The following is a 27,331-nucleotide window of genomic DNA, read 5'->3' as shown; positions in this document are numbered from 1 at the left end:
TCTCCATGAGAAATGATTACTGCTTGTTTTAAAACACCCATGCTGTGTTGAATCTTGCACAGAAAACATTATGATCTCGACACTTTCCTTCTCATAACTGAAGCACACACTTTAAGACGAGTATTTTATATTCTCAGCTCCAATTAACCTGAAGTGTTTCTCTTCCCTATGTCTCCCCCTACCCTCACACCCTTCACCTGAGTCTATCCTTCTACCCTTTGTAACAGACAGATTTTGTTTTTTCCAGGAGGGGATGTGAGATATACTTTATTATAATTAATAAGTGTGGGCACTGGCAGACAGGAAGGGGCATGATATAAAGTAGTAGATAGGCAGCTTCACTCTTTCTCTACTATATTCCTACTTCCTATCGCTTTTCCTCCACCCACTGTGGATGGTTATTTGAAATAACAGGCATGGATAAGAGAAAATAAAAGCTACCATTTGTCTCTCAGGCTGTACCTTTTTGTAGCCCCACCCATTCATCCATATGTGGCTTTCCCATTCATTCCAGTAATAATACCAATTACTATGCAGGCAAGGCCATTCTTATTCACATTTGCAGCTCACTGTGGATATTTATGCTACACTCTGAGCAACATTCATATCTTCAACAACATCGATTATACAGCTGTTGTACAATCATTGTAAATGAAATATACAATGCCTCATTCAGCTCTCCGAATCATTTGTGATCCTTGGATGTGGGGCAGGAGGGAGGTAGCTTGTTCCCTCTGCCTTACTTTTCTTTGGCAGTTACCTCATTTTCTAAGTCCAGATACTTCCAGGAGCTTAGGATAAGGAAGAGACCAACGGGCCAATTTGTAAATAAGAACCAAAAAAGCTGAAGCAGTGTTTCTTTTTTTTTCTGACAGGAGGGACTTTGGAATCCAGTTTAATGGAAAAAGGAGGCCCCTGAGTCTTCAGCATCACAAACAATGACTGTTCCTAGACTTGTGTGACCACATATCCCAGGTCAGACAGATGGACCTTGACGCAAGCTTTCTGAGATCACCCAACCAGAATGTCCAATGTAGGCATATGCTTCTCTCTTTGTGCTATTTTCTCTCTTTCCTCATCAACTTTTCTCCTCTGTTCTCAACAGGTTACATTTATTGGCCAAAACCAATATTACATATCCGTATTTTCTTCTTTGATGAAATTTTTAAATTTGGTCTGCCTTTTCCAAAGGGATCTAATTCATGAATCTTTTGATGTTCCTTTCTTTCCCCAATTTTGGTTCTTTCAACCCTCAGACTCAGATAGCTGAATTGACATACACAAGATGCTGTACACGTGACCATCCATTCACCCATGTACAGTCACATGCAATGATTGCAAGTCAAATTATGTTTGTTTTATAGATAAAAAGTCAATGCCTTAAAGAAGGCCATATAGATAACATATGATGGAGCTGAGACTTAAGTAAAAAGACTAGCTTTTTTCTCTATAAAAATTTATTTTTATGTATCAAACACTTTGATATTTCTTTAAAGCTTTTCAAATAAACATTTTTACATTTTATCAACTAGGAAAATCAAAAATATCTTATAATTGATAAAATTTTGACAGTATTCTCAGAAAAACGCAGTGATTATGTAGCTGTTGATGTTTGTATATGCACAAACATTTTTTGTCGTTATTCTTGGTGAGTGGCTGAACAATTGAAATCCTTTGAATGTTTAGTCAACAATCTTTAACTTAAGGACCATTTAAAGAAAGAATACAAGTCTTTCTGTTGGAAAATTCTCCATTGACATCTTCTAGTAAGATCAAGAAAGTGCCAACATGAAAACTCTTGTTATGGTTTCAGTGACTTAGAAAAAATTCCTGGAGACAATGGGGAGCACTCTTTTAACTGCTACATCACCAGTACTGCTAATAGGACCAACAATAATACTGTGTTTAAATCACAATGGAAAACTAATTCATGTCAGACTAATAATGTGGGGAGGTTTTAAGAATACAAACCAAATTATTTCACTTAGTATTTCTTACACACACACACACACGCCCATGAATGATATATGATAAAAATTACTGTGAAAATTACTCTGAAAGAGCTGTTTAAATAATTATAAAACAACAATTCCAAGTGATAAGAAAGCATTGTGTCATAGGTTAATTAGCAGCCATCTTTTCTTTCTTAGGGGCACATAAAATAATGATGCATCTTATATTCAGTGGTGTCTTAGAAAGATGGAAATATATTAGAAACTCATTTCATCTCATAAACATTGTAGAAGGTTGGTGCTATTTGTTTCACTTTATATATTAAGGACTGAGGTACAGAACTAACTCGTGTGAGGTTACATATCTAGTACATCCTGGAGCAAAAATTGGAACCCAGATAATTTGACTGGAGTTCATGCTTACACTGGACCAAATCTGGCCTATAGACAGAATCTATTAAGTTTAGACATTGATTTTTTCTCTAAAGTTATTATTACTTTGCTGTTTTTGTTACAGGCACTTAAAATTGGAAAATTTGGGGGAAGCAAGATGGCCAAATAGAACAATCCAGCAATTCTTCCCATGCAGTAATACCAAATTTAACAACTATCCCCACAAGAAAGCATCTTCATAAGATACAAAAATCAGGTAAGTGATCACGGTACCTGGTTCTAACATTGTATCAAGGAAAGAGGCACTGAAGTGGGCAGGAAGGACAGTCTTGCATTGCCTACACCACTCCGTCCTCATCTTTTGGCAGCTCATGAAGAGAGAATCTGTATGCTTGGGTGAGGGAGAGAGACATGATTGTGGGAATTGGTATTGAAACTCAGTCCTGCCCTGTCACAGTGGAACACAGCACAGGGCAGAATTTGTCCAGTGACCATGGAAGAAGCATTTAAACCAGTCCCAGCCAGAGGGTACTCCTCCACTCCAGTGGCAAGAACCTGAGTTCTGCCTAGCCCCACCACCAGAAACTAAAGTGCCATGGAGTCCTGAATAAATATTAAAGGCAGTCCACAAGGACTGCAGAACTTTGGCAAGTCCTTGTGCTGCACTGGGCTCAGAGCCAGTGGACTTGGGGTGAATGTGACCCAGTGAGACACCAGATGGGGTGGCCAAGGGAGTTCTTGTATCACCCCTCCTCCAACCCCAGGCAGTGCAGCTCAGGGAAAGACTCCTTCTGCCTGAGGATAGTAGAGTAAAGAGTAACAGAGTGAAGAGGACTTTGTCTTGCAACTTGGATGCAAGCTTAGCCACAGTAAATAAGGCAGCAAGCACCTGAAGCCTCTGATTCCAGGCCCTAGCTCCTTGATGGAATTTCTAGACACACCCTGGGACAGAAGGGAATCCACTGCCCTAAAGAGAAACATCCAGTCTTGGTAGTATTTACCACTTTCTGACTAAAGAGCCCTTAGACCTGGAATAAACATCAGCAGTAGCCATGCAGTAGTCACCACAGGCTTTAGGAAAGACTCAGTACCATACTGGCTTCAGGAATGACCTGGCACAGTCCCAGCTGTGGTGGACACAGGATTGCTTGTATCACCCTTCACCAGCTCCAGTTCAACATGGCAAGACTCCATTTGTTTGGGGGAAACTGAGGGATAAGAACAAGAGACTCTGCTTGGTAATCAAGAAAGTTTCTCCAGACTTTATCCAAGCCCACCAAGGTGATACTTACATGATTCCACAAGAGTTGCAACATTACTAGGCTTGGGGTGCCCGCTAGTGCAGATACAGCTGTAGTGACCAAAAACTTAGATCACAACACTCAATTCATTTTGAATACCTGGAATGCCTTCTCAAGGAGGATGGTACAAATAAGCCCAGACTGCAAAGATAAAAATAAGTATCAAACTCTTCAAAGCCCAGACATTGTGAACATCCACAAGCATCAAGACCATCCAGGAAAACATGACCTCACCAACTGAACTAAAATAAGGTACCAGGGACCAATCCCAGAAGGACAGGCACATGTAACATTTCAGAACAGAGGATTCAAAATAGCTATTTCAAGGAAGCTCAACAAACTTCAAAATAACACAGAGAAGGAATTAAGAATCCTATCAAAGAAAGTTAACAGAGATTGAAATTTTTGAAAAGTCAAGCAGAAACTCTGGAACTTAAACGTTCAATTGACAAACTGAAAAATGCATTAGAGTCTCTCAACAGCAGATCTAATCAAGCAGAATAAATACTGAGGCTGAAGACAGAAGACAGCCTACTTGAAAATACAGTCAGAGGAAAAAAAGAAAAAAGAATGAAACACACTTACAAGATCTAGAAAATAGCTGAAAAGGACAAATCTAAGAGATATTGGCTTTAAAGAGGAAATAGAAAGAGAGACGGGGGTAGGAAGTTTATTCAGAGAAATAATAACACAGAACTTTTCAAATCCAGAGAAAGATATCAATATTTAAGTACAAGAAAGCCATGGAACATCAAGCACATGTAAACTAAATAAGACAATTAATAATCAAACTCCCAAATGTCAAGGATAAGGATACTAAAGCATCAACAGAAAAGAAACAATTAACATACAAAGGAGCTCCAATGTCTGGCAGCAGACTTTTCAGTGGCAACCTTACAGGCAAGGAGAGAGCGGCATGACATATGCAAAGTGCAGAAGGAAAAAATCTTGTCTTAGAATATTATATCCAATAATATATCCAACATATCCTTCAAACAGGAAGCAGAAATAAACACTTTCTGAGACAAACAAAAGCTGAGGAATTTCGTCAACACAGACCTGTCTCACAGGAAATGCTAAAGAAAGTTCTTCAATCTGAAAGAAAAGGGTGTTATCAAGCAATAAGAAATTATCTGTGGGCACAAAACTCACTGATAACAGTAAGTGCACAGACAAACACCGAATACACTAACATTGCAATTGTGGTGTGTAAATTACTTATATCTTGAGTATGAAGACTAAAAGACAAGCCTATCAAGAATAATAACTAGGCCAGGCACAGTGTCTCATACCTATAATCCCAGCACATTGGGAGGCAAAGGTAGGCAGATTGCTTGAGGTCAGGAGTTTGAGACCAGGCTGGCCAACATGGTGAAACCCTGTCTGTACTAAAAATACAAAGATTAGCTGGGCATGGTGGAGTGCACTTGTAATCCCAGCTACTCAGGAGGCTGAAGCAAGAGAATCACATGCACCTGTGAGGCAGAGGTTGCAGTGAGCTGAGATCATGCTACTGCACTCCAGCCTGGGCAACAGAGTGAGACCCTGTCTCAAAAAAAAAAAAATAGTAATAATAACTAAAAAAACTTTTTCAAAAATAGTAAAAGTGACAAATAGAAACAAGAAGTTAAATAGTAGGGTGATGAAGTTGAATTACACAGTTTTTGTTAGTTTTCTCTTTGCTTGTTTTTTCTCTTAGAATCAGAGTTAAATTGTCATCAGTTTAAAATAATGGCTTATAAGATATAATTTGCAAGCATCGTGGTGGTCCTAAATAAATAAATAAATAAATAAAAGTAAATACATGAAATATGAAAAGCAGGAAATTAAAACATACCACCAGAGAAAAATCACTTTTCCACAAAGGAAGACAGGAAGGAAGGCAGGCAGGAAGGAAGGCCATAAAACGACTAGAAAACAAATAACAAAATGAAAGTAGTAAATTCCTACCTATCAATAAGAACACTGTGGGGAGGGGCAGCATTGGAGATACACCTAATGCTAAATGACGAGTTAATGGGTGCAGGAAATCAACATGGCACATGGATACATATGTAACAAACCTGCACATTGTGCACATGTACCCTAAAACCCTAAAGTATAAAAAAAAAAAAATAAGAACACTGAATGTAAATGAACTAAATTCTTTAATCAAGGGACATAAAATGGCTCAATGAATTAAAAAAAAAATGACCCAAATACATGCTGCCTACAAGAAACTCACTTCACCTCTGAAGACACACAGACTAAAAATAAAGGAATTAAAGAGATATAACATGCAAATGAAAACCAAAAATATAAAAAGCTGGAGTAGCTATACTTACATTAGATAAAATATATTTTAATATAAATACTATAAAAAGAGACAAGGTAATTACACAATGATTAAGGGGTCAATTCAGCAAGAGGAAATACCAATTTTAAATATATATGTATACAACACTGGAGCACCCAGATATATAAAGCAAATTTTATTAGAGCTCAAGAGAGTTAGACCTCAATATAATAATAGCTGGAGAACTAAACACCCGACTGTCAGCATTGGACATGTAGAAAATCAACAAAGAAACACTAAACTTAATCTGCACTATAGACCACATGGACCTAATAGATATTTGGAGAACATTTCATACAACAGTTGCAAAATACAAATTCTTCTCAGCACATGGATCATTCTTGAGAATAGACCATATGTTAAGTCACAGAACAAGACTTTAAAAACTAAAGAAAATTGAAATCTTATTAAGTAATTTGTCTGACCACAGTGGAATAAAAGTATAAATCAACAAGAAGAGGAACTTTGAAAACTATATGAACATATATAAATAAACTGTATGCTTCTGAATGAGGAGTGAGTCAATAAAGAAATTATAAAGCCAATTTCTTTAAACAAATGAAAATGGAAACACAGCATACTAAAACCCATGGGATACAGCAAAAGCATTGCTAAAAAGAAAGTTTATAACAGTAAGTACCTGCATTAAAAAAGTAGAAAAACCTCAAATAACCTAATGATGCATCTTAAAGAACTAGAAAGCCAGAGCAATCCAAACTGAACATTAGTAGATAAAAGAAGTAATAAATATCAGAGCACAAATAGCTAAAATTGTAACAAAAATATGAAAGATGAAAAACATGAAAAGTCAAGTTTTTGAAAGGCAACTGTTATTTAAATGAAGAGCAAAAGAAAGAAACACAAATAAACAAAATCAGAGATAAAAAATGAGACATTACAACTGATACTGCAGAAATTCAAAGGATCATTAGAAGCAACAACTATGAGCAGCTATATCCCAATAAATTGAAAAACTTAGAATAAATAAATAAATCCCTAGATACATAAAACCTATCAAGATTGAATCAAGAAGAAATTCAAAACCTAAATAGACCAATAACAAGTAATGAGATGAATGCTATAATAAAAAGTCTCACATCAAAGAAAATTCTGGATCCCAATGGTTTCACTACTGAATTTTACCAAGAATTTAAAGAAGAACCAATATCAACCCTACCCAAACTATTGCAAAAAATAGGGGAGGGGGGAACACTTCCAAACCTATTCTATGAGGCCAGTATTACCCTGATAACAAAACCAGACAAAGACACAAGAAAGAAACTATATGCCAATGTCGCTGATGAACATTAATGCAAACATTCTGAACAAAATACTAGCAAACCAAATTAAACAACACAATAAAAGAATCATTCATCACAACAAAGTAAGATTTATGCCAGGACTGCAAGAATGTTACAACATATGTGACTCAATCAATACGATACATCATATGAACAGAATGAAGGACAAAAAACATATGATAATTTCAATCCATGCTGAAAAAGCATTCAATAAAATTCAACATCTCTTCAGGATAAAAACCTTCAAAAAAATGGCTCTAGAAGGAACATACTCCAACACAATAAAAGACATACATAACTGACCCAAAGCTACTATCAAATGTGGAATACATGAAAGTCTTTCCTCTAAGATCTGGACTATGACAAGGATGCACACTTTAACTGCTGTTGTTCAACATAGTACTGGAAGTCTTAGCTAGATCAGCTAGACAAGAGAAGATATAAAGCACAACCAAATTGGAATGAAAGAAGTCAAGTTATCCTTGTTTGCAGATAATATGATCTTATACTTGGAAAAACCTAAAGACTCCACCAGAAAACTATTAGAACTGATAAACAAATTGGGTAAAATTGCAGGATACAAAATGAACACATAAAAATCAGTAACTTTTCTATATGCCAAAAGCAAATAATCTGAAAAAAAAAGCTGAGACAGTAATCCCATTAAAAATAGCTATAAACAAAATAAAATATCAAGGTATAAACTTAACCAAAGCATGAAAGATCTCCACAACAAAAACTATAAAACATTGATGCAAGAAATTGAAGAGGACACAGAGAAATGGAAAAATATTCCATGTTTATGAAATGGAAAAATCAATATTGTTATACTGTCTATTCTACACAAGGCAATCTACAGATTCAATGCAATCCCTGTCAGAATACCAATAACATTCTTCATAGAAAGACAAAAAACATCCTAAAATTTATATGGTACCACAAAAGGCCCAGAATAGCCAGTGCTATCCTAAGCAAAAAGAACGAAGCTGGAGGAATCACATTACCTGATTTTAAATTATATTACAGAGTTGTAGTAACTAAAACAGCATGGTACTGTCATAAAAACAGACACATAGATCAAAGGAACAGAATGGAGAACCCAGAAATAAATACACTTACCTACAGTGAACTCATTTTTGACAAAGCTTCCAAGAACATACACTGGGGAAGGGACAGTCTCTTCAATAAATAATGCTAGGAAAACTGGATATCCATATGTGGAAGAATGAATAGACCCCTCTCTCTCACTATATATAAAAATCTAATCAAAATGGATTAAAGATTTAAGTCTAAGAGCTAAAAGTATGAAACTACTAAAAGAAAACACTGGGGAAACTCTCCAGGGCATCGGAGTGGGCAAAGTTTTCATGAGTAATAGTTCACAAGCCCAGGCAACCAAAGCAAAAATTGACAAATAGGATCACATCAAGCTAAAAAGCTTCTGCACAGCAAAGGAAACAATCAACAAAGTGAAGAGGCAATCCCCAGAATAGGAGAAAACATTTGCAAGCTAACCATTTGGCAAGAAATTAATAACAAGACTCTACAAGGAGCTTAAATATTCAGTAGGAAAAAAATCTAATAATCTGATTAAAAATGGGCAAAAGGCCCAAATAGACAGTTCTCAAAAGAAGACATACAAATGGTTAAAAGATATATAAAAACATGCTAGCATTATTAATCATCAGAGAAATGCAAATCAAAACTGAAATGTGTTATCCTATTCCTGTTAAAATGGCTTTTATCAAAAAGACAGACAATGAGAAATCATGGCAAGAATATGGAAAAAGGAGAACACTCACACACTGTTGGTGGGAACATACATTAATACAGCTACTATGGAGAACAGTATTGAGTTTCCTCAAAAAATTATAAAAAAAGAAAACTATCATATAATATAGCAATCTTAGTGCTAGGTATATATCCCAAAGAAAGAAAATTATTATATCAAAAAATATCTGCACTCCTATGTTTATTTCAGCATTATTCACAATAGAAAGATTTGAAATCAACCTAAGTGTCCATCAACAGATGAATTAATAAAGAAAATATGATACATATGCACAATATAGTATTATTTGGCTATAAGAAATAATGAAATCCTATCATTTGCAAAAACATGGATGGAACTGGAGGACATTATGTTAAGTGAAATAAGCCAGGCACAGAAAAACAAATTTTGCATGTTCTCATATGTGGGAGCTAAAAATTAAAACAATTGAACTCTTGGAGATAAAGAGTAGAATGATGGCTACCAGAGGCTTGGAAGGGTAACGGGGGACTTGGGGGATTTTCAGATGATTAATAGGTGCAAAAATATAGTAGAAGGGATGAATAAGACCTAGTATTCGATAGCACAACAGGGTGACTACAATCAACAATAATTTATTATACATTTAAAGTAACTAAAAGAGTGGAAATGGAATGTTTCTAACACAAAAAAATGATAAATTCCTGAAGTGAAAGATACCTCATTTACCCTGATGTGATTGTTATTGGATGCCTTTAACAAAAGATGTACCCCATATGATGTGATTACTCCATTGCATGCCTTTATCAAAACATGTATCCCATAAATATATACACCTACCATGTACCCATACAATTAAAAATTAAATAAAATCAATTTAAAAAATGGGAAATTTTGTATAAGAACTTCAATTTCCAACCTTTTATGAAATCAGATAGTACAGATGGGGTTTCACCGTGTTAGCCAGGATGGTCTCAATCTCCTGACCTTGTGATCCGCCTGCCTCGGCCTCCCAAAGTGCTGGGATTACAGACGTGAGCCACCACGCCCAGCCCAGGCTCTACGTTTTTTTTTTAAATTTGGCTGAACTGCAATTACAATTCCCAGAATCTCCTTCCTTTTATGGTTCCAAGCTACCAATTGGCCATAAGAAAATTCTGCATGGGGCTAAAAGAAATCAGATCCAGCAATCTGAATGTCATTCTTCTCACCTAATCACAGTAGGTTTCAGATTTGCTGCCTCCTGTTAAAGAGGCAGACTCTCCAATTTGTCCCCAGTCTGCTCCCTTTACCTTCCTCACTTCTCATTTCCCTGTAGAGTGTTTTTATATTCTTTTAGTAATGTTGCTGTATTCACACAAGGGACACCCCTTGGAGAATCTTCTCCTCATGAATCACCATTCTTACCTTAACCCCACCTGTCCCCACCCATACCCCCATATAGCAACACAAGTACAATCAGGCCAAAGCAGGCTGAAATGCCTCTTGCCCAAAGTTGTGAAATCGAAACCTTTTTTTTTTTGTCCATGGTATCAGGCAGGAATTGATCAGAGAAGTGAATGTTCCAGGAGTGACTGAAAATATGGGGCTTCTCATAGAGATTTTACTATTTAATATTGTGGGAGCTGGTAGATGTGGGGCTACTGTGTTTGCATCTAGTTCTGGGCCTAATATCAGCAGGGCTTGCTGTGCAAAAAAAGAAAAGTGGCTGTTAAGTAGGAAGAACAGGACCAGCTGGGACCTCTGAGGAGATCTGGGACTCACTTCCATGCTTCCTGCTTGTTTAATGAGAGTGATCTGCTGGAGAAGCCAATCCTCTTATGGAGATAAACAGAATCCTGGCCCAGGGTTCACAGAAGGTGAAGGATGAGACCTAGCCAGAGTTGGAAGAATAGTGCTCAACTACTGCCTCACACCAACCAGGCAAGCCAGCATACCTGTGATAAGGTGCATGAGCTACAACCAATCCTGACTCTGCACCAACCCTTCAAGCATAAACATGACCATTGTTTTACTACTGCCTTTTAGCCCCATGCAGAATTTTCTTATGGCCAATTGGTAGCTTGGAACCATAAAAGGAAGGAGATTCTGGGAATTGTAATTGCAGTTCAGCCAAATTTAAAAAAACATAGAGCCGGGGCTGGGCGCGGTGGCTCATGCCTGTAATCCCAGCACTTTGGGAGGCCGAGGCAGGCGGATCACAACGTCAGGAGATTGAGACCATCCTGGCTAACACGGTGAAACCCCATCTGTACTAAAAATCCAAAAAATTAGCCGGGTGTGGTGGCGGGCGCCTGTAGTCCCAGCTACTCGGGAGGCTGAGGCAGGAGAATGGCGTGAACCCGGGAGGCAGAGCTTGCAGTGAGCCGAGATCAGGCCACTGCACTCCAGCCTGGGTGACAGAGCGAGACTCTGTCTGAAAAAAAAACACAAAAAAAACAAAAACCATAGAGCCGCAATAGCTAAGAGTCAAGAAATCTCAACTATCATAATCTCTTGCCTTCATAGCTTCATTTTCCCACCTTTGAGTCACCAGAAGGATCAGAAGCATGCCAAGATTTTTGTTTGTTTTTCAAAGAGACTTGGAAGAATCCATGGAACTTGGGTCATGAGCTATTCATAGGATAGTGCCTCCTAATTGTCTGCTACCCTTACATAAAGCCTGAAAGACTCATTTTGCAAGTCCAGCTTCTATCTTGATTGACTACCACAAACCTATCTCTCCTCTTCCTGGTTCATTCCCACCTTAGTCAACTAGTTCCAGTGCTCTGAGGCACTGACTCATCTGTATTCCAGGCCCACTCCCCTCAGGGTAAAGATGCTTCCATCCAAGCAGCAGCCACTGACGTTACTGTTGCCACATTTGTTCTGTTCTTAGGCCCCGGCCCTGGTTTCAAAAGTCTCTGGCAGGAAGAAACTGCAGAATCTTGTTTTACACACAGTAAAGGCCTTATGTAATCCTGCCCATCCACTGATGACCACACGCATTAGTTCTGACGTTGCTGCTCAGCACAGCAGCTTACAGGGAAAGCAGAAAACAGAAGCACCTTCCTTCTAAGGTTACCCTTATCTGTCTGTAATGGCTTATACTGCCTGAGGACAGGGCTCTCATTTTTACAGCTGCCTGTGTAGTACTCACATGCACAGGTAACCTGCCCCAAGTGCGTTCACAAAGTCCAGGTTAGATGGCAGTTCCAGCCTGATCCTCACACTGTGCTCAACCCTGGTCTATGGCAACAACTGAAATCCACACTTACTCTCACGACAAATTTCACATTAAGGGCCCTGAGTGTCTTCTGCTGCTGATCAGCCTCACTTGGGACAATCTTAATAAATCAGAGTCGTTCTAATAATCTTTAACCCCAAAGAGAAGGACATTTTAATCTTTTCTTTCCTAGAATCTCATTGATCCCTTATACAAACTTGACCACCCTTACCGGCTTACCATGCTAAGAGCTATGGAATGGGGAGGAGTTAAGCCTTAAAAATTGCCTCATTGTGCTCAGTCTTAGCTGAAGTTCTCCCTAAAGTGATATGAGGAAACAGGAATGAGGGATAGGTAGAGTGAAACAGGAAAGGAGAAAAAACTAAGACAAGGATGCATGATCGAGTTGACCCCTACTATGTGACTGATGTTCATCACGTGAGATTTTTCTGGAAAGCCTTATAAAATACATCTTAGACCCACCTGCCTGGGAGATAGAAAAGGAAATAATTTATCTATTGGCCTCCTAATTCGTTCACATTTCTTGGTTGCGTGTATTTTGAGTTTTGAGTGGAAAAACTCATGTGGAACTGGTTATTACAGTAGTGGCTGGGAAAGTAATGGGGCTGAGCAGAAAGTGGGGCACAAGAGGAGTCAGAGGCAGCTTATTCATTGCAATGCTTAGCTTCACTTATGCCTTTCAGTAAGGCCATGTCCACTGACCTGGTTATAGAAGACTACTGTCTTCCTAAAATTTAAGAAAATGTGTTCATTTTATAGAAAAATAGGGAGGTGGCTAATAATATTCCCATTTTGCAGATGAGGAAACTAAGGTTTAGAGACAATATGCGAGTTGCTAAACATCACACAAGTAGTAGTTAATATGGAAGTTCATGAATTCTAACAGCCAACCCTCTTTCCACAATATCAAATGCTACCTTGAATTGATACAAATGTAAATTGAGTCAAAGTTAACCGAAATGAATAGTATTGAACTGGAAAATTCATCACAGTGCAGAGATGTGGGGCTCAAGACTCTGTAGTGCTCACATTAATTATGGTATATCATTACATCCAACACCAATCACTATATGCCTATTTCCTAAGGGTGATTCTTTAAAATATTGAACTCTTAATATGTCTTTAATCTACTTTTATTAATAAAAGTTTTAGTTAATCAAAAAAGTTTTGAACCAAACTCTTGGGTGATTTATATTGCTGTAATAATACCTACCTCTTTCTTTGTGAGAATGGCCCCTTTGGTCTCAGTGCAGGAAACAGTCCTGATTAGCTTTGGTTCATAATACTTCTGGTCTCATTTGACCTGTCCGCATGGTGCAAAGTTGTCTGGAATAATAATCATAGTAGGAACGTTCACTAGTGCATCAGCTACCAAGATAAGCTTTTAGGAAGCAAGTTCTGTACTTCGTTTTTCAAAGTCATCCACACTTTGAGCCAACACACTTAAGAAAAAGCAACAACTGGCAATGTTATCATTGTGGAATGCTACTTACAGGTGGCTTTTAAAAACTAGATCAAGTTCAACTGCCTCATTTTTCAGAAAAGGAAACAATGCTAAAACACCAAACTGATCTCCCAGTTTACATAGAATATTCGCACATTTACTATCTCATCTCTTCTGTAATTTGAGGCATCAGCCCCAAGAGATTAAGCAAATTGCCTAAGGTCTCATGGTTAATTAGTGACACAACAAATATGAAGAGTCAGAAACCTTGAGGTTTGTTAAATGTGTACTTTTTTTTACTTATTTGCTGAACAAATATATATTGAGCAAGGCGGAATAGACACTGTACTTAGAACTTTGCGTTGGAGTGGCAAAAAGAGAGTGTGAAATATTCAGTAAGTGCTGTATTGCCCTCAACCTGCATACAGTCTAATAGCAAAGGAAAAGTTGCCAATAACATTGGAAAATGCCTGTGAGTAGTTCTAATCATTTGAGAGGAAAGTTCATGTAGGAGTGATTATATTTAGTTCAATGAAGTCAAAGGTCCTCAATGATTTCTAAGTGGGAAGATATTTGCATAGATTTTTAGATAAGCAGGATATGTAGATATATATAAGCAGAATTTGTAGACCTGGAGCATACAAAACAGGGAATGGTTCTAGACAGGGACAGGCAGCAGAGAACTTCAGATGTAGAAAATAATAAGGACTCTGCTTTCTTATTTCTCAGTCACATTATCTTTCTATACTGTCTATAAAAACATGATTTATCTTAGAAACAATTTCAAAAGAAACCATCTGTAAGGATGTGAAGTAAAATGTGTATTAAACAAATTATAGACTTTTCAATTGATAGTGTTTCATAGTCAAGGACTATTGATAATTCATTTTGGCAAAATCGTTCAAGGGTGAATGGAGAAAAGTAGCAGAAACTTTTACTTCAAATTTATCTTGTGGAGAAATCATGAAAAGGCTTGAAAATCTGATTAAAGTTATGGAGACTTTACTGTGTGGGCAATCAGAAGCTATTAAAAGAGGAAGATTACTGAGAGGTGATTAAAATAGTTAAGCACAGAAATAATCTGAAGCACCAAATTAGTTGCTGAATAACCAACCATTCCAAAACAACAGTTTTGGAATGCTTTAGTTGCTTAAAACAACAAACATCTATTTATCTCACAATTCTACAGGTTGGTAATTTGGGCTAGGCTTTGCTGGGCAATTCTGGTTTCAGCTGGCCTCACCCATGTAACTACAGTCAGTTAGTAGGGCTGGCTGATCTAAGATGGCTTCAACTGGGATGGCACATGTGGTCTCCATGTGGTTTTTCATCATCCAGCAGACTAGCTTAGACTTGTCCACTTGGAGGCTTCAAAGAGTTTCTGCAGAGAATAGAATTGCCAAGGGCATATGAAACCTAGGTTTACAACTGCCACAATGGCATTTCTACTGCATTTCATTGGTCAGAGCAAGTTATAAGTTCAGACCATATATAAGGGGTGGAAAAGCAAAGCCTACCTTTTGATTCAAGATACTGCAAGTGACAGTACCAAGGGACATGAATAAAAGGAAGAGATGAAAATAGTTATGTGCATTTTTTTCAGCAATCTGCCACACTCTCCAAATTATTACTTCCTTTGTTATTTTTTTCTTTCTTAAAATTTTTATTACTATAGTAACATCATAGAAAAATAAGCCATTTTTGTGAAACAGATCTTATTAGTAATCTCTATCTAATTATTACCTTTATTGCTAAAAGGAAGAACTGCAATACTGTTTTCAGTTAAAAATCACCAGTTCTATTTTGATGATTCAGTTCTATTCTAATAGGCCTAAGTAGATGTAATCTTCTAGCCATATTTAATATGAACTAATTTAATTTTATAACTAAATTTGTCTTTTTTTCCTCTTGTGCTTAAATTATATTACAATAAACACAATATTCTAGTCTTAGTGAAAAGTATAAATCAGTGGAGGCCCATTAAAGATATTCCAATATGTTATTTAAAAATATTTGGTAGGCCAGGTGCAGTGACTCTCACTTGTAATCCTAGCATTGTGGGAGGCTGAGATGGGAGGATTGCTTGAGCCTAGGATTTCGAGACCAGCTTGGGCAACATAGTGAAACCCTGTCTTTACAAGAAAAGAAAAAAATTTGCCAAGTGTAGAGGTGCATGCCTGTGATCCCTGCTACTCAGGAGGCTGAGGTGAGAGAATTGCTTGAGCCTGGGCGGTCAAGGCTGCAGTGAGCCATGATCTTGCCACTGCTTTCCAGCCTGGGAGGCAGAGCAAGATCAGGTCTATAAAATACAACTTAAAAAAATGAATGCTTAGAACACTAAAATTGCTTTGGATCTAAAATTTTACTGACTAGCAATTTGGGGAATTTTTTCAAGTTTTCTCATCACATCGGTAAGTCTGTTTTCAAAGATCTTGAGAAACCAAGGAGAACCTTTCTGATACATTTCATGAACTAAGAGAGAGGCAGAATAAAATGTAATTGGATACCTTAAGAAAATTTTCCTTTAGTGCCGGCCCAAAAGAAATAATGTCTTCCTTCCACATCTGTTTTATAAACATGTATTTAAAATACATGTGCCTCTGATTTTAACCAGTTGTCTTCTTGAAATGCAACAAAATACAAATATTGCTAGATAGAAACATCTAGAATCCAATTTCATTAGAGTAAGTCAAGTGTTCTGACAATATTACATAGTTTATAAATACTAAATAATAAATCTAAATCCTTATTGAATCTCATGATCACTGCCATTTCTCCAGTTCAGGTCTTCGTCACTTTTCTTTTGGACAAATGATGTATCCTCTTAATTCATTTCCCTGCTTCCAGTTTTTCCTGTTTTGCAACACATCATTTTGCTCATCGGTTCATTTCCAATGGGACATTAGTCTGGCCAGATGTTCTCTGAAGATAAAGGATCTGTGTTCAAATAAGTTGTAAAGTGCTATATATACCATATCCTCCATGTTTGTAGAGTCATAACACCTGTTAGTGCATGAAAAGCTTTGAGAAGTCCTGGGTAATATGAAGACATTAATGTGTGTTTCTTTTCCACATTACTGATGATTCTCACCTTGTTTAATCAGGCACCTAATGCCTTAGAGATAATTAGGATGTTTATAACAGGAATTTGGAGAGAAAAAGTAGTATTCAGCATTCAACTTCCCAAAGAGGACTATGAATATGAAGGCTAGAAAAATTATTGAAACCCTAGCTTTACTGGGAGGGATGAATTTCTAATTGCTGAAGACCTTCTGCTTATCAAAAATCAGGCTTGGTGGAATCATAGTTCATAAGTTTTACTAAAAAATAATGTTGAGAGGAAAATTAGAAAGCAATCTTATATGGGGAATGCCAATCAGAAAAAGAAAGGAAGATACCGCTCATGAGAGGAAGATGAGCATTTGGAAGCATTTTTAAACATAGTGTGAAAAAGCAGCCTGGATTTTTCAGGAATCCAGTCAACTCACCTCCATTAACTGTAATCCAAGGGGCACAGGAGAGGAGAGAGGAAAACTCCAGGGAAGTTGGAAGGGAAGTTGAACCCCTAAGGTGCATGTATTTTCCTTCCCAGTTGTAACTCTGAACTAAGACTGACTTCCAAGATTCTTTCTTGTGCTAATATGAGATGGTTGTAGTGGAATAGAAAATATTATAGACATATTTAGGTAGAGAAACAGCAGGAAATTTTGCCAATGGAATATCCCTTGACAGCTCTGTGATGTGGAAGGGATTCAAAATTTCTTTCATGCTCTCACTGGGGTAACTGGAAATACCTAAGAAGTAAAAACAGTTAGTATTTCATGGGTCAATATAGCAAATTGCAAAGTGATCACATATGAGATACAGTGGAGTGGGCAATCCAGGCAAGAAGCAGAAGTTACAGCTGAAAATCAGAAGATTTAGAATGTCAGTGAAAACCAAGTACAAACATAACATCCAGAAGAAAGGATGAATATGTATTAGTTTACTAAAGCTTCTGTAACAAGGCTGCAAACTGAGCAGCTTCAGCAACAGAAATGTATTGTTTCACAGTTCTGGAGGCTGGAAGTCCAAGATCAAGATGTCACCAGGATTGTTTTCTTCCGAAGACTGAAGAATCTGTTCCATGTCTCTCTTCTAGCTCCTGGTGGTTTGCTGGAAATATTTGCTGTTCTTTGGCTTGTAGAAGCATCACCCCCAACTCTGCCTTTATCCTCACATGGCATAGTCTTGATTTGCTGTCTTTCTCCAAACTTATACCTTTTTGTAAGGACATAGTCACATTGGATTGGGACCCATCTTAATAACCTCCCAACTACTTATATCAGCAATGGCCTTATTTCAAAATAAGATCACATTCTGAGTTACTAGGAATTAGGACTTTGTCACATGAATTTTGAGGGGATATAATTCAACCTGTAACTATAAGGATAGGTACCTTGAGACTTGATTTTTCTGTGACAACAAGTAATAAGGTAAATCTGTTATAGTCACTTGAACAGCAGAAACAGTAGGAAAAAAGGCCATTGTCCAGAGTAAGGTGAGACAAGCTACACTTCAATTGGAGTTCACTAAGAGTAAGCCCCAGAAGACATTTGCACAATTCCAGACACCATTTGTAAAAGGAAATGGTGAGTATCACCTGGAGAAGTTAAACTGAGTGAACATTTACTATATGAGATTTTAAACTGGAAAATATTGAGTTATCTGTAACTGGAAAGCTTACATTACTTTCCAACCATCAGTAGAAATGGGGATCATAAAGGAATTTAGGTACATAGCTAGCAATATTAGGAAAATTTTTACAAGTGAGTGTAAATATGAATTGTCTACTCTGTTATGTAGGTAAATCTTTTTCCTTTTTAGATCTAGAATCTCCCAAATTTATTTGTCAATAAAAAAGTACCTTAATACATGACTCTTAGAGATGACTCTTAGAATTAGTATTACATAGAACATCCTCTGGAAAACAGGGTCCTAGGATATTATTAGGTTATTTCTTCAAAATAATCTTTCAAGAAACTGTTTGTTATTCATTTGTTTAAAAAACACTGCAGTTCTTGCATGTTTGGGGCAGTATGCTAGGTGCATAGACTAGAAAGATAACTAAATCATGAATTCTGATTTCAAGAAAGCCACAGATTTTCAGAGAAAATATGTACTTGCTTTGGCAGCACATATACTAATATTGGAACAGTACAGAGATGACTAGCATGTATACTGTACAAGGATTGCATAAAATTTTATAAAGAGATTCACATTTTCTCTTCAGTAGTTTATTTTCCCTCTAAGACAATGATCAAGGCAAAGATATTCTCTCACTATTTCTACTCTACATTAAATGAGAAGTTTAAGGAAGTACAATAATGCAAGAGAAAGACATAAAAATTAGAGAGTATGATGAAACCCCATCTTTACTAAAAATACAAAAATTAGCTGGGTGTGTTGGTGTGCACCTGTGGTCCCAGCTACTGAGAAAGCTGAGGCAGGAGAATCACTTGAACCCAGGAGACAGAGGTTACAGTGAGTCAAGATCGCACCACTGCACTCCAGTCTGGATGACAGAGTGAGACACGGTCTCAAAAACAAAAACAAAAACAAAAAAAAAGAATTTAAACTGTCAGTATTTACAGATGACATGATTGTGTAGTAAATCTTAAAGGATATATAAATATCCACTAGACTACATAGCAAATTTAGCAAGGTCTCAATATACAACGTCAAAATAAAAATTTTAAAGTTCTATTTCCACTACTTCCAAACACATAATATATTTAAGATAAATTAATGCAAACAAAATCTCTGTACAGAATCCACAAAATATTAATGAGGGAAACTTTTAAAGTCCCAAGTAAATGGGATGATAGACCATGTTCATGGACTGGAAGACGCAATATTATCAAGATGTCAACTCTTCCCAAGTTGATACACAGATTCAACATAAGCCCAATCATAATTGCAATATGCTTTTTATTTTAAAAATTGATAAGTGGATTCTAAAATTCCTCTCAAAGTACAAGTGATCTAGAATAGTCAAAACAACTTTGAAAAAGGAAAATAATACACATAGGAAGAGAACTAACAGTACCTGACTTCAATACTATGAAGCTACAATATAAAAACAGTGTAATATTTATAAAATGATAAAGCATAGAATTCAGAAATACACCCAAAATTGTACAGTCAATTAACTTTTGATAATGGCACTGAAGGATTTCTATGTGGGTACCCACATAGAAAAAAATGAACCTTGACCTGTCCTTCATGCAATATGCAAAAATTAATTTGAGGTGAATCATAGACCTATTTTTAAAAGCTAAACTTAAAACCTTTCAAAAGAAAATCTAAGATAACTTTATAACCTAAGTTTATATCTGGCAAAAGACAAAGAAATTTGTATCCTATAATTGAGTAATAAAAAGACAATTCAATGAAAACAGACCTGAACAGAGAATTCACAAAGAAATAAGTATATATGGCCAATAAGTAAATGAAAAAGGATCTAACATCATTAGTTAGCTGGAAAATGCCATTAAATCCTAAAGAGATACTGCTCCATATTTAGCAGAATGGTTAAAATAAAAAAAAGACCAACACTAAATATTGTCAGTGATATGGAGCAACCATAATTCTTATACTTTGATGATAGAGTAAAACTTATACAATCAATTTGAAACCTGTCAGTTTTTAAAAATTGAACATATATCCTCCCTGCGATATATCGATTCTACTCCTATGAATTTACTTAACATAAATGAGAATGCATTTTTACAAAAGACTTTAGAGAAAATGTTCATGGCAGCTTTATTAACTGTTCAAAATTGAGAACAACACAAATGCCTGTCAACTAAAGAATAGGTAAGTGATTTTGATATCGACATGCAATGGAATAATACTGTGCAATAAAAATGAAAAACTATTCATATAATAATATGGATGAATCTTTTAGACAATGAAAGACTGAGCAAATGAAGCCAGACCCAAAATAATTCACACTACATGATTTCATATACATAAAAATTCAAAAGAGAAAAAATAGGGAATTTACCAGGAAGAGGCAACGGGAAGCTTTCTACAATGATGACATTTTCTATATCTTAATAACCAGTGTGAGTTTCATGAAGGCAGGCACTTATCACAACTCAATGAATTGTAAAGATTTGTATATTCTACTCTTTATAAGTTTTGCTCTAAAAAAAGACAAATAGTAAATTCCACTTAATAGAGCTGATTTGCACTGTGGTACAGAAAAACAATTCTGAAATCATGCCTGGTGTGTTCTGTGAGTGAGCAAATAAGCAAATATATTGATGATAAAATGGATGCCAAATTTTTCACTATTGGAGAAGGGGATTACAAACACGGAAAGGAGTATAGTTGGAATAAACACAGGTGACTGGAATTGTAATTATCAGGTAAGTTCATTGTTTTTAATATATAATTAGGTAGATACAGAAAAAATATGTGTACGTGTGTGTCTCTGTGTGTGTGTGTGTGTGTGTGTGCATTTTCAGTTATTTTTCCTAGTTCTGAACATTGAGATGGGCTACAAGCAATGAAATGCTAGTAGCAATGAGCACAGCTAGTACTCAAATATTGGTTCCTAAATACCATTCTCCACTAAAAGACATCAGGGCTCCTTAGAGGAAAGGTTAATTTCAGAGCTACAACTAAAATCATACACAACGAGTTGTTCAAAAAAGCAAGACAATACTCAAAGAATGTTAGAGACATATCAAAAGGACACAAAAGCTGCCTTGAAGAGACAACCAATGTCCAAAAATCTGGTACAATTTAACATCAACATAAATAATGTTGACAATGAACTATAACCCGTTGAATAAAATAAAAATCCATAAGCCTAACTTCACCTTCAAAGCTTTTATAATTAATTTATACAAATAGTAAATACTTCAGGTGGTAGGGTGTTGGTGGAAAATGACAGGTAGTTAAAGGGAGGTGCCAAATCTCATGGGGCCATGAATGCTTTTTCACAGCTCCCTGCTTGCATTCATATTTTTCCGTCTGCTAGAAATAGCCCTTCTTTTCCTCACCACCTTGATGTCCTCCTTCCCCCATTCCTCCAAGGCTACAGTTTAGCTCTTTGGGGAAGGTTTCTTGAATCCTTAGAAGCATCTTAGTAAAGTAATTATTAACCATTTGTCGTCTAGCTTGTTTTTCATAATCTCTTTCTCAGCATTGGCAGCATAAATTATTTTTATATTTCTTAGAGCTTCTTTCTCTCTTAGGTTTACGTTGTCTTCTAAATTTCCTATTCCTATACTCCAACTCCCACTGGTTGGCATTTAGGTTTTAACTCATTTTTTGATGCTTTGTTATGAAAAATCCTGTAACATTAATTGCATTGTATTAAATTGTATCTCATCAATTGGTTGTGAGCTGATGAAAATGAAAGTAATAGAGGGTCAATTCAGTAAAAAAATTAGTTTATCCTGATGCCAGCTGTGAAAAATACAGAAGACTGGCTGGGAGCCAATCACAAAAGCCCTGTAAGATACATCCCTCCACCTGCTTGAAGGGAAAACCTTATTTAACTAAAAAAAAAAAAAAAATAGCGGATGACTGTAGCTCTCCTTCTGTCCTGTGATTCAGATATGTGGTTTGTTTTGCTCCCTTACTACACAGATCTGAGTTGGGTTCCTTAACGACAGATGGGTCTGTCAGCCAGTTGGGCCAAATGAGTCACAGTGATCTGCCACAATCGTGGACGTCCAAAAGCCGTGGAGGGATCTGGATGCCCACTCACTGAGGATCAGAAAGAAACCTCATGCTGGATGCCAAGCCTGCCTTCTCCTCTCCTTAGCACCTGATGAAATAAACTCATATAAGCCACATAACACAACTCTGCCACCAATTGTCCCTTCTGAAGATTATATACAAAAATAAGTGTCAGAAGCAAAACCCCCTCTGAGGAAGGTAGGGAATTCCTCAATGAGAGTTAACTTTAAGGAGCAGACCAGGCAAAATAGTTGATATTACAGATACTAACTACTATCCTGCTCATTAAGTGAAAAGTCATTCTATATTTTTGCTTTGCTAGATATTAATACAAACGTTGTAGCCCAACTCCTTCAGCCAGATGCACCTGATCACATTATTATAATGACAATTAAGTGGCAAACTGGGGCTACAAGAGCACCTATCTGAGCCAAAACCCCAGGAACATGTACTTACTGAAGGTTTGCACAGGTTTACACAGCCCCAATAAATGAAGGGCAGCATCTGAGAGGCCATGGGAAGACTTCCATTTCCAGTACTTTTATTTGGATTTTTAGAGGCTTCTTCTGACCAGCTAATATTTTTATAATCGTGGAAATTACTGTATATTGTAAACATTTAATTATAACCAATATTGATACAGTCATTTCTGATCTACACAATAGGATCAGATCTCCAATTTCAGCACATTCTCTTGATAGTATCATAGAAATGACTCCTCTAAAAGAGATATAATAATCCCCATTTTATAAAGAAACAGAGACTTTGAGAGGTAAAAATATTTTTCATTGTAAAAATAAAATAACTGTAATTCTGGGTTGAAAAATAAAGAGATATTAACATACAAAGTTGAGCAGGCAGTAAACTAGTTGTATGATGGGTATTTGAAAAAATAAAAAAAGATGAAGAGAAGAAATATAATTGGGTATTATCTAGTCAAATGTTCTCAGTAAAAGATGATATCAAAGGAGGCTGTGATAGGTTAACTCAACACCTTATTACCTATGGGACTTGGACTTGAGGTGTCTGAAGATGTTGCTTGGCTCTGTCTGGGGGTTGGAAACATCCCTTCCCAAATTCACGCAGTTATCTTGCAGATTTGGGGGCCTTGGGGTAAGAGGAAGCAGTAACAAGACTGTGAATGACTCAGGGGCACTTCTATCATATTAATGAAAATAGTTCATATCAATGTAGGGTACTATTCTATTTCATTCCTCTAATTCCTGTCTCCTTCTCCTTATTCTGCACTCCATATTGATTACTGTGAGGGAAAATGGTGCAGCAAAGCAAAGCAAAACAAACGAACCAACAAAAAACCAACAAAAAACAAAAAACGAAAAACAGATTTGATTTTCAAAAGCCTTATTTTAGGCTCAAGGTAAAAAGATTGAGAATAAGAGATCAGTCAGATTCAGGAGGAATGGTAAAGAAGAGGTAGAAGGTACAAAAGAAAATTGGAGATAATGGATCCCATCAAAGGAGCCCTGCACCCTTCACTCTGTCTTCTTGATACTTTATTTTCCAACTATGTTTAATTTCACAGGATGATAAAAGAATATCCGGAGAATTTGGGGATTTGAATATAAATATTAAGAATCATGCAAATTTTCATAAGCAGTTCCTAGGATGGATGCAGAATGTGTCCAAAATGATGAAGAAGCAGAAGAAATAGCTATGGTCAGACAATAAATCAGAAAATATTCTACCCTAAGATCAGCCTATTTTGGGGAGGGGCTGTTAACAAGTGGTTGTTTGCTGGTTTAGGCAGAGGGTGGGTCAAAGTTAAGATTCCTGGGGGAAGGAGATAAAATTAATCAAAATTTAGTTAACAAGTATTTTGCTCTGATTGATGGGGATGGGGGGCAAACAAGCTAATCATTTATGAGGCAAAGAATGAGAATCTGGAGAGTCTGTTTATCCCTTGTCATAAGTAAACAAGGTGGCATCCATGAGTATTATCTAAGTCTTACGTGAAAGTGTGGTGCTTTGCAGTAAGCAGCTTCCCAGAACAGGAAACAGTGAGGAATTTCTTTAACATGTACTGTTTTCCAGGATCACTAGGCTTCAGTAAAGTTCAACATTGTCAATGGATACCCAGCAGACCAGGAAAAGTGATCCAGTATGGTCAACTCTAAGACTTATATTTGCCCTTTAAAAGGTAAAGGCAAAGGAGGTGATGGAGGAGGATAAAGAGAATAGGAGAAGGGAGGAGGAGCTGCAGTTACAGCAGCAACCAGGAAAAAAAATAAAAATAAAAATTCCTAAGAGAAGAACAAAATGCTAGTCTTATATTTCTTCTTACAGATATTTAATATGAGAAGGCTGTAGAACAACATTTGCAAAATACACAAAGTAATGACTTTGAGTCAAAGATTGGTGTAGCTACTCAAATTTGATTTAATATATAATACCTATAAACAAACAACTTTTACCATGCAAGAGCTCAGAGAATCTTGTGCCATTGAGCTCTTATTGAAAGGATAACGTTTAATTTTCAAAATAAAATATATTTCTATGTAAAAAAAAAAAAGAAAGGATCACTAGAGAATGAATTAGGACCAAATAAGAAATAACTAGACAAACACTGGCAAAATGACTGAAAATAAATACTGAATGTATAGAACCTAAATGAAAGCAAATATGGAAGTTGACATGTCAAAATAGAAAATAAATGTCATATTCCTTGCCAATGCAGAAATGATATATTTAACAAAAATTGGACAGGCAGCCACGTGCGATGGCTCACGCCTGTAATCCCAGCATTTTGAGAGGCTGAGGTGCGTGGATCACTTGAGGTCAGGAGTTTGAAACCAGCCTGGCCAACATGGTGAAACCTAGTCTCCACTAAAAATACACCAATTAGCCAGATGTGGTGGCGGGGGCCTGTAGTCCCAGCTACTCGGGAGGCTGAGGCAGGAGAATTGCTTGAACCCCAGAGGCAGAGGTTGCAGTGAGCAGAGATTGCGCCACTGCAATCCAGCCTGAAAAAAAAGAAATGGGCAAGCAAGGAAGAAAGCATGTCAGAAATTAAATAAACTCATAATCTCATTTAATTAATTAAAAGTAAACACCATTAGTAACTAAAGTCAGGTAAGACGGAAGAAGAAGAGAGAAAAGGTAGAGGAAATTTCTAATTTTTAATTATTATTAATAACAGGGAACTTAGAGATGATATATTCAAAAGAAGTACATGAATAAAGGTCTAATGTAAAATTATTATTATAAAGGTAATAAATAAAGAAAAATACACATAACTTCATTAGCCGATAAACAATACAAAAGAAGCAAAGAAAACAAAACTTATAATGCAATGCTATTTTTAAAACCACAAAGAAAATGCAATACAAATAATATTATGTAAGAAATAAAAAACACTGTTTTTGTATCAGTAAATTTTTGTATCAGTAAATAACCTATTAAAAGGCTTAACTTAGCTTTCAAAAGAAAAAAAAATTTCAGGATGGATTATAGTGAACCCAATTCTATACTCTATGGCATAGACTTACCTAAAACAAAGTACTTCAGTAAGACTGAAAATCAAAGAATGTAAAAGTATACACCAGAAAAGACAAACAAAAATAAACAAAGGTCTCCAGCCAACAAGCATTAAAAAAGAAAAAAAGAAAGCTAATAGCAGGTGTTCACAATGGACATATTACAGTTACATTCATAAAGCATAAATGTGCCAAACATTCATAAAACATAAAAGACAGGTGATAGAGGCTGAAATAGACATGAAAACAGTAATGAGAGGTGTTATTGCACCTTTCTGGGTCCATGTCAGATCGAGTAGATGAAAACTATTAAGTATACAGAATACCAAAATAACATAAATAATAAAGTAGAGCTAATTGATAAGGCAATTCTGTACCTTATTAATTTTGAATAAACTTTGGAATATTTGGGAAAATTGATGGTATATTAGACCACCAGAAAATCCTTAATCCATTCTGAATTAAAAATAAATAAGAATCATAGGTGCAAGCTTCTCTAATGACCATATAATAATAAAACTAGACAAAAACTAGGGTGTGGTGACTCACACCTGTAATCCCAGCACTTTGGGAGGCTGAGGTGCATGGATCACTTGAGGTGAGGAGTATGAGACCAGCCTGGCCAATTGGTGAAACCCCATCTCTACTAAAAATAAAAAAATGAGCCAGGCATGGTGGTGGGCGCCTATAATCCCAGCTAATCAGGAGGCTGAGGCAGGAGGATTGCTTGAGCCCAGGAGGTGGAGGTTGCAGTGAGCTGAGATTGTGCCAATGCACTCCAGCCTGAGTGACAGAGTGAGACTCCATGTCAAATAAAGAAAAAGCTTCCTTTTCCTGAAGTTTGTAAAAAGATTTTCTTAAAATCTAGGTTGAAGAGAAAATAGAAAATAAAAATTGTGGCATATATAGGAAAAAGTGTAATAAAGACACTTTAGAATCTATAGGATGTAGATAAAACAGGGTTTAGAAGAAAATTTATAATCTTAAAATCCTTGTCATGAATAGATATTCAACTCAAAAAGTTAGAAAATGGTAAATGAAATAAACTGAAGGAGAGAAAATTTGGCATATGAATACCGTTCCCACTTTTTCAGTTCTTTTTGTGTATGTCTTCTACCTCTGGTTTGGGCTCAGCCATGCGGATTCCTTTGGCAACAGGATGCCAGCAGATGTGATACAAGTAGAGGCTTACAATGTGCTTGAGTAGTTGAGGAAGCCCTCTTGTGCTGTTACCATTGCCGTGGGAATAACACTCCTAAACTAGCCTGCTAGTCCTAGGAGGAGGATGAGAAACACGTAGAGGAGAGCCACACAAGCCAATTCAGCATAAAAAGGAACTGCTTCAGCCACCAAAGTCGGGAGAGAAACTGCCCCAGCAAATGTGGAAGTTCAAGAG

At 36.5% G+C, this 27,331-nt stretch overlaps 1 long non-coding RNA gene and 1 other non-coding gene across 2 annotated transcripts; both read left to right on the top strand.

Annotated features, from left to right (window-relative positions):
- Positions 1 to 889: 889 nt before the first annotated feature.
- Positions 890 to 22,615, top strand: LOC134731599 (uncharacterized). Its single transcript, XR_010114014.1, has 3 exons — positions 890 to 1,033; positions 2,470 to 2,601; positions 22,349 to 22,615. It is a non-coding gene; the product is annotated as an uncharacterized lncRNA (long non-coding RNA).
- On the top strand, positions 18,861 to 18,967 carry LOC129492387 (U6 spliceosomal RNA). Its single transcript, XR_008660847.1, has one exon. It is a non-coding gene; the product is annotated as a U6 spliceosomal RNA (small nuclear RNA).
- Positions 22,616 to 27,331: the final 4,716 nt, after the last annotated feature.

The sequence above is a fragment of the Symphalangus syndactylus genome, chromosome 10 (genome assembly GCF_028878055.3).
Source record: "Symphalangus syndactylus isolate Jambi chromosome 10, NHGRI_mSymSyn1-v2.1_pri, whole genome shotgun sequence".
In the NCBI taxonomy this organism is placed as follows: Eukaryota; Metazoa; Chordata; class Mammalia; order Primates; family Hylobatidae; genus Symphalangus; species Symphalangus syndactylus.
Note: the sequence above shows the minus strand (reverse complement) of the source record. Positions and strands in the feature narration are given on the sequence as shown.